At 39.8% G+C, this 12,522-nt stretch overlaps 1 protein-coding gene across 5 annotated transcripts in view; it reads left to right on the top strand.

Moving 5' to 3' along the window:
* Window positions 1-12,522, top strand: part of Rims1 (regulating synaptic membrane exocytosis 1) — a 434,736-nt gene that overhangs the window by 55,854 nt on the left and 366,360 nt on the right. The gene's annotated exons all lie outside the window — the stretch shown is intronic.

Genomic DNA, 12,522 nt, shown 5'->3' with positions numbered 1-12,522 from the left:
CAAAAATGCGAAGTTTAAGACGCCAAATGCTGATGTCTACACGTGTAGCAGTTCCATTTATTTAGAGTTTTAAAAAGTGAATATCCCTGGCTATTATGGGTTCCAAAGGGAGAAATGGAAGGATTAATTACGAGGACACAGACAGGAACTTCCCGAGTAATAGAACTGTTCCATATTGCGACTGTTGTAGGATCATGCACATCACTTAGAGCACACTCGACACATGTGAGTTTTATTATGTGTAACTTTTAAAACTGAGCTCGAGAATCACTATTCTTAGATAGACTTAAAATGAGATATTGGATGATGCCACACACGTGCACATATTGGCAGCTAAATGGAATCAGTAGGTATTAAAACTAAAAAGCAAATAAATAAATAAATAGATAAATAAATAAACAAACACTTCAAGTTGTAAAGGGAAAAATTGTTGGAGGAATAGATAAACAATTAGAGTGGAGGGATGAAGAGGATTTGATCTAAATATGTTGTGTGTATATAATAATATTATATATATATGCTCTATGGTCCACAAAGATAGCTTAGCAGCCAAGACCCACTCCACAAGCCTGCGCACTGCAGATTATGTGCCAGAAACCATTTAATTGCTGGGCAGATGCGGTTGCCCACGGGATAATCCCCTTCTCAGCAGGAGGAGAGGAGATCCCTACCTCTGTGGCCAAATAGAGAACATTCTGGAAAGATTCACGACATCTTTACAGCATGCACAGTTGTACAGATGCACTTCTACATTGCACGTCCTGTATTCATGCAATACGCATGCACCACACAGAGAGGCATAATAAAAGCCTAAAATAATTCTGGACAGAAGAAATACTGAACTTAGATATTAAATATTTAGCTTTCTTAACAGTACAACTTTGCATATAGGGGCCCGCCATGAAAATTCGGTTGTGGTGAACAAAGTCAGAATGTGAACTGAAAACCAACAAGCCCTTAGGAAGACCACACTTGCAAGTTTTCCAGGACATTTTTTTTAAAAAGCCCTTCCACAATATGTTCATGTGTCTGTGAGCTAACATTTGTCCAAACATTTTTCTCTTGGATCTGTTTTTTAAATAGCTTGTTATTTTAGTATCCCTGCAGAAAATCCCCCCCCCTCAGATTCCACCTTTACTGCTGTGTTTTAAGTGCTATCTTCCAATGCACCTTTGTCTGAAGTGATGAAATCATGTACATTTCATCCTAAAGAAAAGAGAGCTAGAGAGAAGAGAACCGGCAGCCTGCCTTTTGTGTGTTGCCTTCTTAACATGTTTACATATTACATTTACAGGGAGAACAAGCATTCTCAGATAAGATAGCCTTTAAAAGGAGGAATCATACAGGAAAGATCTGCAAAGCTTGACACTTTAATTCTTTTTCTAAAATGAGCATGCAAAAATCAGATACTGTATGGATGGGCAAACCACGGAACACCGGAAGGCATAAGAAATAAAAATTAGATATGTGAACGTTAGAACACTTTGTATGATTTTTTTTTTCCTTGTTGTGTCTGTGAGGCCTATTTGGATTATGTGTCCTTTGGTGGGTTGATCACATGGTAAAGGGATTTTTTTCTTCTTTGTTTCATAAGACTCATTTTGATCATAGCTCGTTTAGCTGTTTATTACACACACACACACACACACACACACATATATATATATATATATTTTTTTTTTTTTGAGCACTGGCTCAAAGGTTGAGGAATGGCTCAGTGCACTTGCTATTCTTCCAAAGGTGTTGAGTTTGCTTTCTAGCGTCCACATTAGGAATCTGAGAACTGCTTAGACCTCTGGTTCCAAGGGGGTCCAATACTTCTGCCCTACTAGGGCACTTCCCCTCACTGGTACACACAGAAACACACACATATGGTGAGGTGGGGAGAGAGAGAGTTAAGTTTTTTAAAAATCAATTTTAAATAGAATGCTTTTGTGTGGCCCTCTCAGAACTATGGCTGATATCACCGTCACCAAGTTGGAAATGGTAATATTTGTTACATTTTTAGGTTCACTGATTTTTGGGGTGTATTTTTCCAATGTAGTATTTCAAGGCCAGTGAAAGATTATCTTTAGAAACCAATACCACTGCAGGACACTTTTGTGTGTGCACAACATATATAATGCACAATGTAGTTCGTTCGTTGCTCAGAATTTTCCAGAACAGAGAATGAGAAAGGGGGCGACCTAAGAGTTTCTATCCAGGAGTTTGGCTACTGACTTCTTGTCTTCACTTCACCCTACTACTGCACCCCATTACACTATAAGAAGGTATTCTTTCATCCCGCCAAGATGACAGCCGAAGCTTGAGTGTGGGCCTGTGGTGGTCGTCCTTTCTGAGTCGAGTGGGTTGAGGTCGGACGGTGTTAAAGGAGAGGTGTGGAGTGGTGGCTATGTGGAAACCTATAATGGGCAGACCAGATCCTGACTTGTCATGAACCATGATAACCAACAGAATTAATGTTGTGTGCAGCGGTTGAAGGCCTTACGCACAATGGATTGTGAAACTCCAGGAATACTGGTCTTCTTTCTGAATCACCGTAGTCCTCACCCCAAACTCAAGTCCAAATTTCTTTAACTGTCATTTGGTTGAATATATTATTAACGACTACTATAAAATATAGTTTTTAATATTTACTAAAGAGACTTCCAGTGTATTTGCCCACCTAAACAACACATAAATATTGAGTATCTATAATGGGTTAGATGATAGTCAAGTACCTATAGGTGAGTAAAATGAGAAACAGAAGGCTGGTCCTTCATACAGGTCTTGATCAATCTTATTGATAATTGTTATAAATTAGCTTCTGCCTACACCAGTGCATTTTGTGAGGACCTTGAGGCTACAATGGGGTCAGTAGTTAATTTTCCTCAGAAGATCTGGAACTTGGCTGTTATGGGGACAACATGCTAGGTAGTGTTTTTATCTGCTACAGTGAGAAGAGAAAAAAGGACTATCTGAAAGCTGTGCATAAGATGAATTCCCGTGGGCCAGTCTATGACTCCAGAGGAGAGAGGAGAAATGAGCCTTACAAATATCAAGCCCTAGTATTTATGTCTCCAGTGCCTGTGGGAGGTTGAAGTGTCCCTGATGACTGCAGCTGGGTTTGTTCATGCTTCTTTGGCTTGACACGGTGCTGTGATTTATATGGGGTTTGGCAAGAGCCTAGCTCCAAGCTTCAGGTTGAGTTCAGGTTTGGTCCGTAGCTCTCAGGTTTGATTCATGGTGACTGCAGTTCGAAAGGGCAAGCTGTAATGCAGGTAACAAGTTTGCAGCCTTTCCTTGTGTCAGACCTGCTACAGTGCCATCGCCCAAAGCAGGTGTTGTGGCCCAGCTCCAAATCAAGGGTCCGCAGGTACTTTACTACCATGAGGCTACGGAAAATGGCGCAGTTAAGCCTGGTAAAAAGTAGAACACTGAAGTGGGTGGGAAATGAAAAGTATTTAAACAACAATATAATCTAAACAAGGAGAACAAGACCTTAAGAGTTACACTGTCTGATATAAATGGTTTATGAAGGCAGGTTGGTCTTCTGCCTTTTTTCTCATTATTTTATCCATTGTTTCATATTGTCCCATTCCTGCTGTTCTTTTCCTGATCAGACTTAGTTTCCTTCCACAATATAAATCCACATTTCTCAGACAAATGATACAATTGAAATAAGCTTAATTTAGTGATTTCCATATGACTCTCCAGGATTCCGAAGCCAGTTAGGGCTGACATTCCATCAGGGAAGCAAGCCAAAATAAGCACCTGCTCTTCAGTTGAGACCATTAGGTTGCAGCAGCTCAAAGAACTCCACAATTATAGCTCTGGGAACATCTTCACGCCTCTCCCCACAAGAACAGAATGAAGATACTGAGGTGATTTTCTGCAGTATTGCCTTTACAGTCCTGTTAATGCCTATGCAAAAGGTACATTAAACCGGTTTAGGATACAATAATGAAGAGTCACTATCACTTAACAGAATTTTAAATTTCATGTGTCTGTGTGTGTGTGTGTGTGTGTGTGTGTGTGTACGTGCACTCATGTGCATGAATGCATACATATGCCGCATATGTGTGTGGAAGTCAGAGGACAGTTTGCAGGAATTGTTTCTTTCCTTCGACCTTGCATGTTCTAGGCACTAAGCTCAGCTCATAGCAAGCAGCCTTATCCACTGAGCCATCTTGCTGGCCACTATTTATGTAATTTTCAAAGTGGCAGGTTAGTTGAGACTTTTCACGGTTTTATTCAATTCTAGTGTGCTTCTAGTAAAAATAACTATAATAAACATTTGAGATGAGATACCGACCTCAATGCAACTAAGGTAAGGATTTCCCGCAAGAAATGGCATTTGCTATCCCATACGTCATAAACCATGTTTTCAGTTTTTAGAGAGATTGTATATTAGTCTTTCAAATATCTATTCAAGTAGATATTTCAAATATGTATTTTACTGTGTTCCCAGAACTATACGGTAGTAGAATTATACCTTTGAAAAAGGTCTAGTTATTTTACTTTATGTGCATAAGTGACTTGTGCACATTGAATCTGTACATTACCTACATCCCCGGTGCCAGAGTCGGTCAGAAGAGGGCTTCGGACCCCCTGGCACTGGAGTATGCAGGGTTGGGAGGCCATTGTCAGCTGCCTGATGTGGGTGCTGGGAAACAGCCTAGTTCCTATGCAGGTGGCTTTTAACCACGGAGGCCTCTCTTTCAGCCCCAGTAGTATAATTCTTAAGAAATATTTTCTGGGGAATACTGTATGCAAATTTACCATTTAAATAATCTGCATACACTTCGCAAGAGGGAAAGCTTTTTAGTATGTCATGCCACAGTGTGCCCTCTTCCTGAACTCTCCTTAAAAAGCTCCTTGAAGATTTTCATGTGTATTTAATAATTCATCATGATGAGATATCCTCCTACGCAAAATACTTCCTTAGCTTCAAGCGTATCTACATTTACCTATTGGACACTGAGGGTGTAGAAAGGAATAAAATTGTGAACTCTGAAAAACAGTATTAATTGTTCGGCTTCCATGTTTGTTATTTGGAATGATTGTTTTCTAATGAACATTAAATGATATTCTACAGTTGTGGAAAATGTTATATTCTTAAATTATGAGGATTAGCTATTTTGTTTGTTTTTATATTTAAATGACACCTGACTTACTTACAATAAATATCCACAGCTGAAGTGCTCAGGCTGATGAATGTTGACAGCTGGACACATCTACCTTCACACAAAACATACAAGATCCGAGAGTCTCATGACTTCCATGACAGGCCATACCTGCCACCCAAAGGGACCTACTTTCTGAACCTTGTCACCTCTGCTTACTTTTTGCCTTCTTTTGGATGCCGTACAAATTTTAATTATGCCTTGTACAGTACTGTGTCTGGCTTCTTTGTTTAAAATAATTTTGAGTGTCATCCACATCGTCATCTGTCATAGGACATCCTATTGTATGAAGACACTAATTTGGTCTTTCATTTATGAGCACCTGTATTCCCTCCAACTTTGTTTACCGTGAATAAGTCTGTGATGAACATTGTCTATAAATCATTCTGTAGACATGCTTTTGTTTCCCTGGGGCATACACCATGGCTGGCCATGTTTAGTACTGAATTATAGGAATTCTTTACCTATTCTGCATTCAATCCCAGTATAGACACCTGTCTTTCATGCGTATTTATGACCTTAAGAGTGTCTCTTTAGCAAATTTCAGCATTTAAAATTTTGAGCCCTTGTCTCTCATTCTGAAACCCAACGTGTAAAGCTCACTATATAGCCCAGACTGGCCTCGGCCTGTATAAAGGTTTTTTGTTTGTAATTTTTTTTTTTTTTTTACTTACCTAGCAAGTGAATTGCACATGGACAATGTAGGTGGAGCCAAGCACATTAAATTTTCTTGCTGTGTTCCTATTCTTCAGTTAATTTACTATTTTATTGTACATGTAAGATAAATGGAAAACCTACAAAATAAGACAGTTACGTAATTTTAAAGAAAACCACTCTGTCATTAGAAATCTTTATAGAAAGTTTATGATCCATAAATATCAAAAATATTGCATTTGTTGTAAAAGTCATTATTTGCTAATGTCGTGACAGACTTCTGAAAATACTTTATTATTTTGAGTTTCATATTCCTCATTTAGAAATTGCAAAGAAAACGTATTAAAACTTTTCTCAGTTAGGGTTTCTATTGCTGTGAAGAGACAGTATGGCCACGGCAACTGTTAATGATAGAAAATATTTAATCAGGGGCTGACACACAGTTCAGAAGTTTAGCCTGTTATTATCATGGTGGGAAGCATGGCAGAATGGAGGCAGCCATGGCCCTGAAAAAGGAACTCAGAGTTCTGCATTCGGATCCGCAGGTAGCAGGAAGGAGCAGCGAGCCCTTGGGCACAGGTTGAGCTTCTGAAACCCCAGCTGACACACGTCCTCCAGCAAGGCTGCACTTAGCGCCAGTAATGCCACACTTCCTGACAGTGCAGCTCCCTAAGAGCCTGCGGGGGGCCATCTTCATTCAAACCAGCACAGTTTTTCTCCTATTTTTTTCTTAAAAATTTAATGTTCACTTGTGTGGAAAGAAACAGAAACTAACAATTTTATGTGAAGTCTGGCATTTATGTACCTTTGGTAACTTGATATTTTCTGCTTAGACTTTAAAAATGTTTATCAAGTAGCTTGTGCACCGCGTATGTGTGAATTTAATGAATAATATGGCATGAAAAAAATGTATTTTAAAATGACATTTTCTGAGGAATATATATCCTGTGTGTTTAGCGATGTGTTTACTTTCGAGACCCAAAATGTAGCAACTGCATATATTTAGGCAAACATGATACTACTTAAGACCAAGCCACATAGAAACAAGTGTGAAAATTGCCATGTTTGTTTATTGGCTTGTTTCTAGGCAGAGCCTCTTTATGTAAGGAGGATCGCCTTAATGTAAGGACTGCCAATATGTATCAGCACTCTCAACTTTTATAGACTTTATTTTATAGCATCGTTTGTGACAATTTACCAAGCAGTGAATTTGAAGAACACAAACATTCTCGGGAGGTACAACATGTCCCATGATTCCCCCCTTAACTGACAACCGTTCTCTAGAAACTGCTACATATTACACTGGCTTGTTAACTTCTTTAACAATCTTTTCCTTATTGGACTATGAAGCCATTTTCTGTGATGACGTTTAATTTAATCATAGAGGATGTTTCCAGGACTTAATCTTTCAAAAATGCTAACTCTGTTCTCAGCTCACTGATTGTACTGGTCATCATCGGAACGCTAGTCACGTAATGTAGTTCTACTAAGTTCCAGGGATAGTATGACAATCTTAGGAAGGACTGGGTTTTCAATTTTTTTTTTTTAAGGAATATAAGCTTCAGGGGCTTTTCTAAGATGAACAGTTCTTTGTCCTTTTTTTGTATTACTCTACTTTTATTCAAAGTATTTCACAGAAAAGACAAGATAATAAACATTGACAGGTATTGCTTGCTACACAAATATGAGGGCATGTGAGCAGATCCCTAGCCAGTATACATGTAAAAAACAAAATAAACAGCAAAATGAGTTAACACTCATGACAAAACAAAACATGAAAATCTGTCTGCATCAACAGAGTTGACATAAACTTGAGTTTTTGTTTTGAGTTTCCCATTTCTCACTCAGAACATTACTTTTTAAACAGAATAATGACATTTTCTTAGTGCTACATAAAGCGATTAATATAGAGTTCAATGAAAAAGAATCAAACTGTCAATAACACTTGGTGACCTCACCACTATTTTACAGTAAGGGCAGAAAATGGTATAACAGCTATTTCTTCTATTGACTGTCATAAATGCTGAGGCTGTAACATTAAAATTGCAATTGAGAGAAAGCTGCTTTATGAGAGACTATGATGATGTGGTCCAGGCTACAGAGATTTCTTGTAGTTTTATTTCCTCTAAAGACTCATATATTCTCTTGTAATAAATGAAGAGTACACTCATCACCAACAATTTCCCAAAACCTGAATGACACACTATATGCAAATGGCGATCTAATACAATAAAAATTCCTAAGTCCAAATTCCAGCTCTTTAATTTTAAATTGAGTCAGTGAAGGCTTCTGTTTGAAAACCCCTTTCACAGCAGTCTATTTTTTTTTGCATTTTTTTATTTTATTAATTACACTTTATTCATTTTGTATCCCCCCATAAGCCCCTCCCTCCTCCCCTCTTGAGCCCACCCTCCCTCCCCTTTCTGCATGCATGCCACTCCCCAAGTCCACTGATAGGGGAGGTTCTCCTCTCCTTTCTGATCTTAGTCTATCAGTTCTCATCAGAAGTGGCTGCATTGTCCTCTACGCCTGGTAAGACTGCTCCCCCCTCAGGGGGAGGTGATCAAAGAGCAGGCCAATCAGATTATGTCAGAGGCAGTCCCTCTTTCCATTACTATGTAACCCACTTGGACACTGAACTGCCATGGGCTACATCTGTGCAGGGGTTCTAGGTCATCTCCACGAATAGTCCTTGGTTGGAGTATGAGTCTCTGGAAGCAGCTAATTTCCCTTGAATATTGCTTTTGACTGTTAGTCCTTGTATGTGACCTGGCTGTTATAGAGCACTATAAAATTTGTGTTTGTGTTTCTCCCTGTGGACTCAGAGTGACAGTCTTATTCAAAAAAAGGGAGTCAACTTTTAAGAGAATTGTGAGTTAAAAGAACTGTACCTTAGCTTCTTTGGGTCTGGAGTTGAAGGTTATATCCTTTACTATATGGCTAATTTCCGCTTAAAAATGAGTATATGGTAATGTGTGTCTTTCTGGGTCTGGGTTACCTTACTCAGGATGATCTTTTCTAGTTCCATCCATTTGCCTGCAAATTTCATGATTTCCTTGTTATACTATATACTATATACTATATATATATATATATATATATATATATAGTATATATACTATATACTATATACTATATGTTATACTATATACTACTATAGCTGAGTAGTATTCCATTCTGTAAATGTACCGCATTTTTTTTTTATCCATTCTTTGGTTGAGGGACATCTGGGTTGTTTCCATTTTCTGGCTATTATGAATAAAGCTGCTATGAAGATAGCTGAGCAAATATCCTTGTAAAACAGGGCATCTTTTGGGTATTTTCCCAGGAGTGTTATAGCTGGGTCTTGAGGTAGAGCTATTCCCAATCTGAGAAACCTCCAGATTGATATCCAAAGTGGTTGTAAAAGTTTGCATTCCCACCAGCAATGGAGGAGTGTTCCCCTTTCTCCACATCCTTGTCACCATGAGCTTGAGTTGTTGGACTTAGCCATTCTGACAGATGTAAGATAGAATCTCAGAGTTGTTTTGATTTGCATTTCCCTTATGACTAAGGATGTTGAGCATTTCTTTAAGTGCTTCTCAGCCATTCAAGATTGCTCTGTTGAAAATTCTCTGTTTAGCTCTGTACTTTATATTTAAATTAGATTATTTGGTTTGTTGGAGTTTAATTTCTTGAGTTCTTAATATATCTTGGATATTAGCAAGGAAGGGTGTATAAATCTCATTGATCATGGGAAATAAAAAAGACAGAACTAGTGCTAGAAACGAGGGCACAGGATAGAAAAGGGAGTGCTGAGGGAAATGACGTGGGTATCTGATGGGTGGAGAGCAGGGGAGGGGGGAAAGAAGAACAGAGGGCATGCAGAGAAAAGAGAAACCTTGGCCTGGGCAACTATGAGACAGGCTGGAGACCTATGACATGGTAGGCTTCTGGGAGGATTGGGGGGTGACTCTAGCAGAGACCCCTACTAACAGGAGATGTGGAGACTAAAGAGACCACCCTCTAACCAGAAAAGACTCCAAGTAGAGGGAGAGAACACCAACCCGCCTGTAAAAACTTTAATCCAGAATTTACCCTGCCTACAAGATGTGCATGGATAAAGATAGAGCAGAGATTGAGGGAGTCTCCAGCCAGTGCTTGGCCACACCATGGAAGAAAGCCAAGCCCTATCACTATTAAAGACACTCTGCTTTGCCTGTAGACAGGAGCCTAGCTTGTCCTTTGAGAAGATCAACCTAGCAGCAGATTGAAACAGTTGCTGACACTCACAGCCAAAGATTGGGGTGAGTGTAGGGAAACTTGTGGAAGACTTGGAGGAAGGATAGAAGAAGCTGGAGGGAGCAGGAGCACCACAAAAAGACAAACAGAACCAACTAATCTGGGCCCACGGGGGCTTGCTGAAACTGAAACACCAACAAAGGACTATGTGTGGACTGGACCTAGACCTCCTACACATATGTCCATGATGGGTAGTTTGGTCTTCATATGGGTGGCCTAGCAAGGAGAGTAGGAGCTGTCTCTGACAAGGACTCTCTTGCATGCTTTTTGATCACTTCCCCCTGGTTGGGCTACTTGTCCAGGCCACTTTGGTAGAGGATGTGCTCAGTCCTGATATGACTTGATATGCTGGTAGGGGTAGGTGTGGGGGGCTCCCCTTTTCTGAGCAGGAGGAGGGAGGGGGCTATGATTGGGATGTAAAGTGAATAAATAAATAAATTTAAATTAATTAAAAAAAAGAACCGTACTGAGATTCAGTTAGTTTTCTGTAGCACCGGCATAATGAGAGATAATTGAAGGGCTGATCAATAAGAAGAGAAGAACCAATAAATGGGAACAAAAGCTACTGAGCTCAAATGTGTGCAGACTAGTGTGTGACAAAGGAAGCAGACTGCCTCCATGCAGCTATTCATGTAGAAGCCCTGCAGCCATAGAATCAATGTATGGAAGTTGCATAGGTTAGTCTTCAATAAACGTCTCAGAGAGAATAATCCAGCAGTTAGAATATTTAACTATAGAATTAACTTGTCAAGGCAAACTGTCTGGAGAGAAGGAAAGGCAATCTCCAGTCTTACAGTTTTATAATCTCTGATGTTTTTCTATATGTGTGGATCTATAAGTGAGTGAAAAATGAGTCCTAGAGCTGGTTAAAATTTTAGAAGTAGTGCCAAAAATCAAGGTAAAAATTAGTTATATATGCAATAGTATAATTGAGATTATAACCTCTGAGAACATTGAGTCACTTGACAATGTGCAGACATTTTCAAAGTGTAAGAAACAGTTTGGTGAAAAAAAGAGGCAGTCTTTTTTAATAATAATTACATCATTAATTCTATTCTTAATATTTTGGTGGATGCAGTGAACTTTATTGATGTAATCAAGAGAGTGGTGTTCCCTATGCCCGTCCCCATCTTCTGGAGTTCTGGAATGGGAACTGAGTGGAAATGTTGGACCCTGAGTTGGAACTGGGACTTCTCAGCAGCTGAAGGCTCCTCTTGTCCTCTGTGTTCTTGCCCATGTGGGTGGTCCATGGCTTTCTACTTCTTGGAGGCCATTGAGGTTAACCACTCTGTTGGTGTAGCTGTATTGTTTGTCTTATCAAGAAATGAACTTTATGAAGTTGTCATTGAAAACAATGTCAGCCTTAGCATCAAAGGTGGAAGACTGGGCATCACTTCTAATGTCTCAGAAGAAAACTTGGTCCTCAGTGTAGCCCTGAATTCCTTTTAGTGGGCCCTCTAATACCTGTTTTACCACCTTCATGATGCCATCATACTCAGTGGCTTTCTTTAGGACAAGTGTCAGATCAATGATGGGCACATTGGGGGTAAGAACACAGAAGGCCATTCCAGTGAGCTTTCCATTCAGCTCTAGGATGACTTTGCTCACAGCCTTGGCAGTGCAAGTGGATGCAGGGATGATGTTCTGGGCAGCCCCATGGCCATCACATGACAACTTCTGCAAAGGGTCATCTGTAGCTTTCTGAATGGCAGTGTTGCTATGTCCAGAGGACACAGCAGTTGGTGTTACAGGAAGCACTGCTAACAGTCTTGAGTTAGTTGTCATATTTTCTGTGGTTCATACTGATCACAAACACAGGGTCACCAGTAGAAGGGGCAGACATGATGACCCTTTTGGCTCTCCCTTCAAGTGGATCCTGGCTTTCTCCATGGTGGTGAAAATACCATTAGACTCCACAACATGTGGCGCAGCAACATCACCCCATTTGTTGTTGGTGAGATCTTACTCCTAGAAGATGGAGATGGCCTTCCTATTAAGGACACGTTTCCCATGCTCACTCAGGCTTGGCCGTGCTGTTGAACTCATCATCGGTAGAATTAACTGGAACTTGCAGACTATGTAGTTAAGGTCAATGAAGGGGTCATTGATGGCAGCAAAACCCACTTGGCCAGAGGTGCCCAACACAATGCCTCAAATCCATTCACTGCGACCTTCACCGTGTGTCTCAGAGTTGAGACTGGCACTACAAAAGAAGCTGCACTGTCACTGAAACATGGAGAAGCAGAGAGCGAGCACCCGTAGTATTATTTTAGGTGTGTTTGAAGCTAGATTTTCAGTTAAGTTACATTTAAACTTCAAGGAAATGCAATTTTATAGCAACATATTAAGGTTCAGCTTGTTCAACTAACATTGTGCATTGTGACAAACCTACTAAATCGATCTTCGTAAATGTGTTGGGTTC

This window comes from Psammomys obesus, unplaced genomic scaffold, assembly GCF_907164565.1.
Source record: "Psammomys obesus unplaced genomic scaffold, mPsaObe1.curated_primary_1811, whole genome shotgun sequence".
Taxonomy (NCBI): Eukaryota; Metazoa; Chordata; class Mammalia; order Rodentia; family Muridae; genus Psammomys; species Psammomys obesus.
Note: the sequence above shows the minus strand (reverse complement) of the source record. Positions and strands in the feature narration are given on the sequence as shown.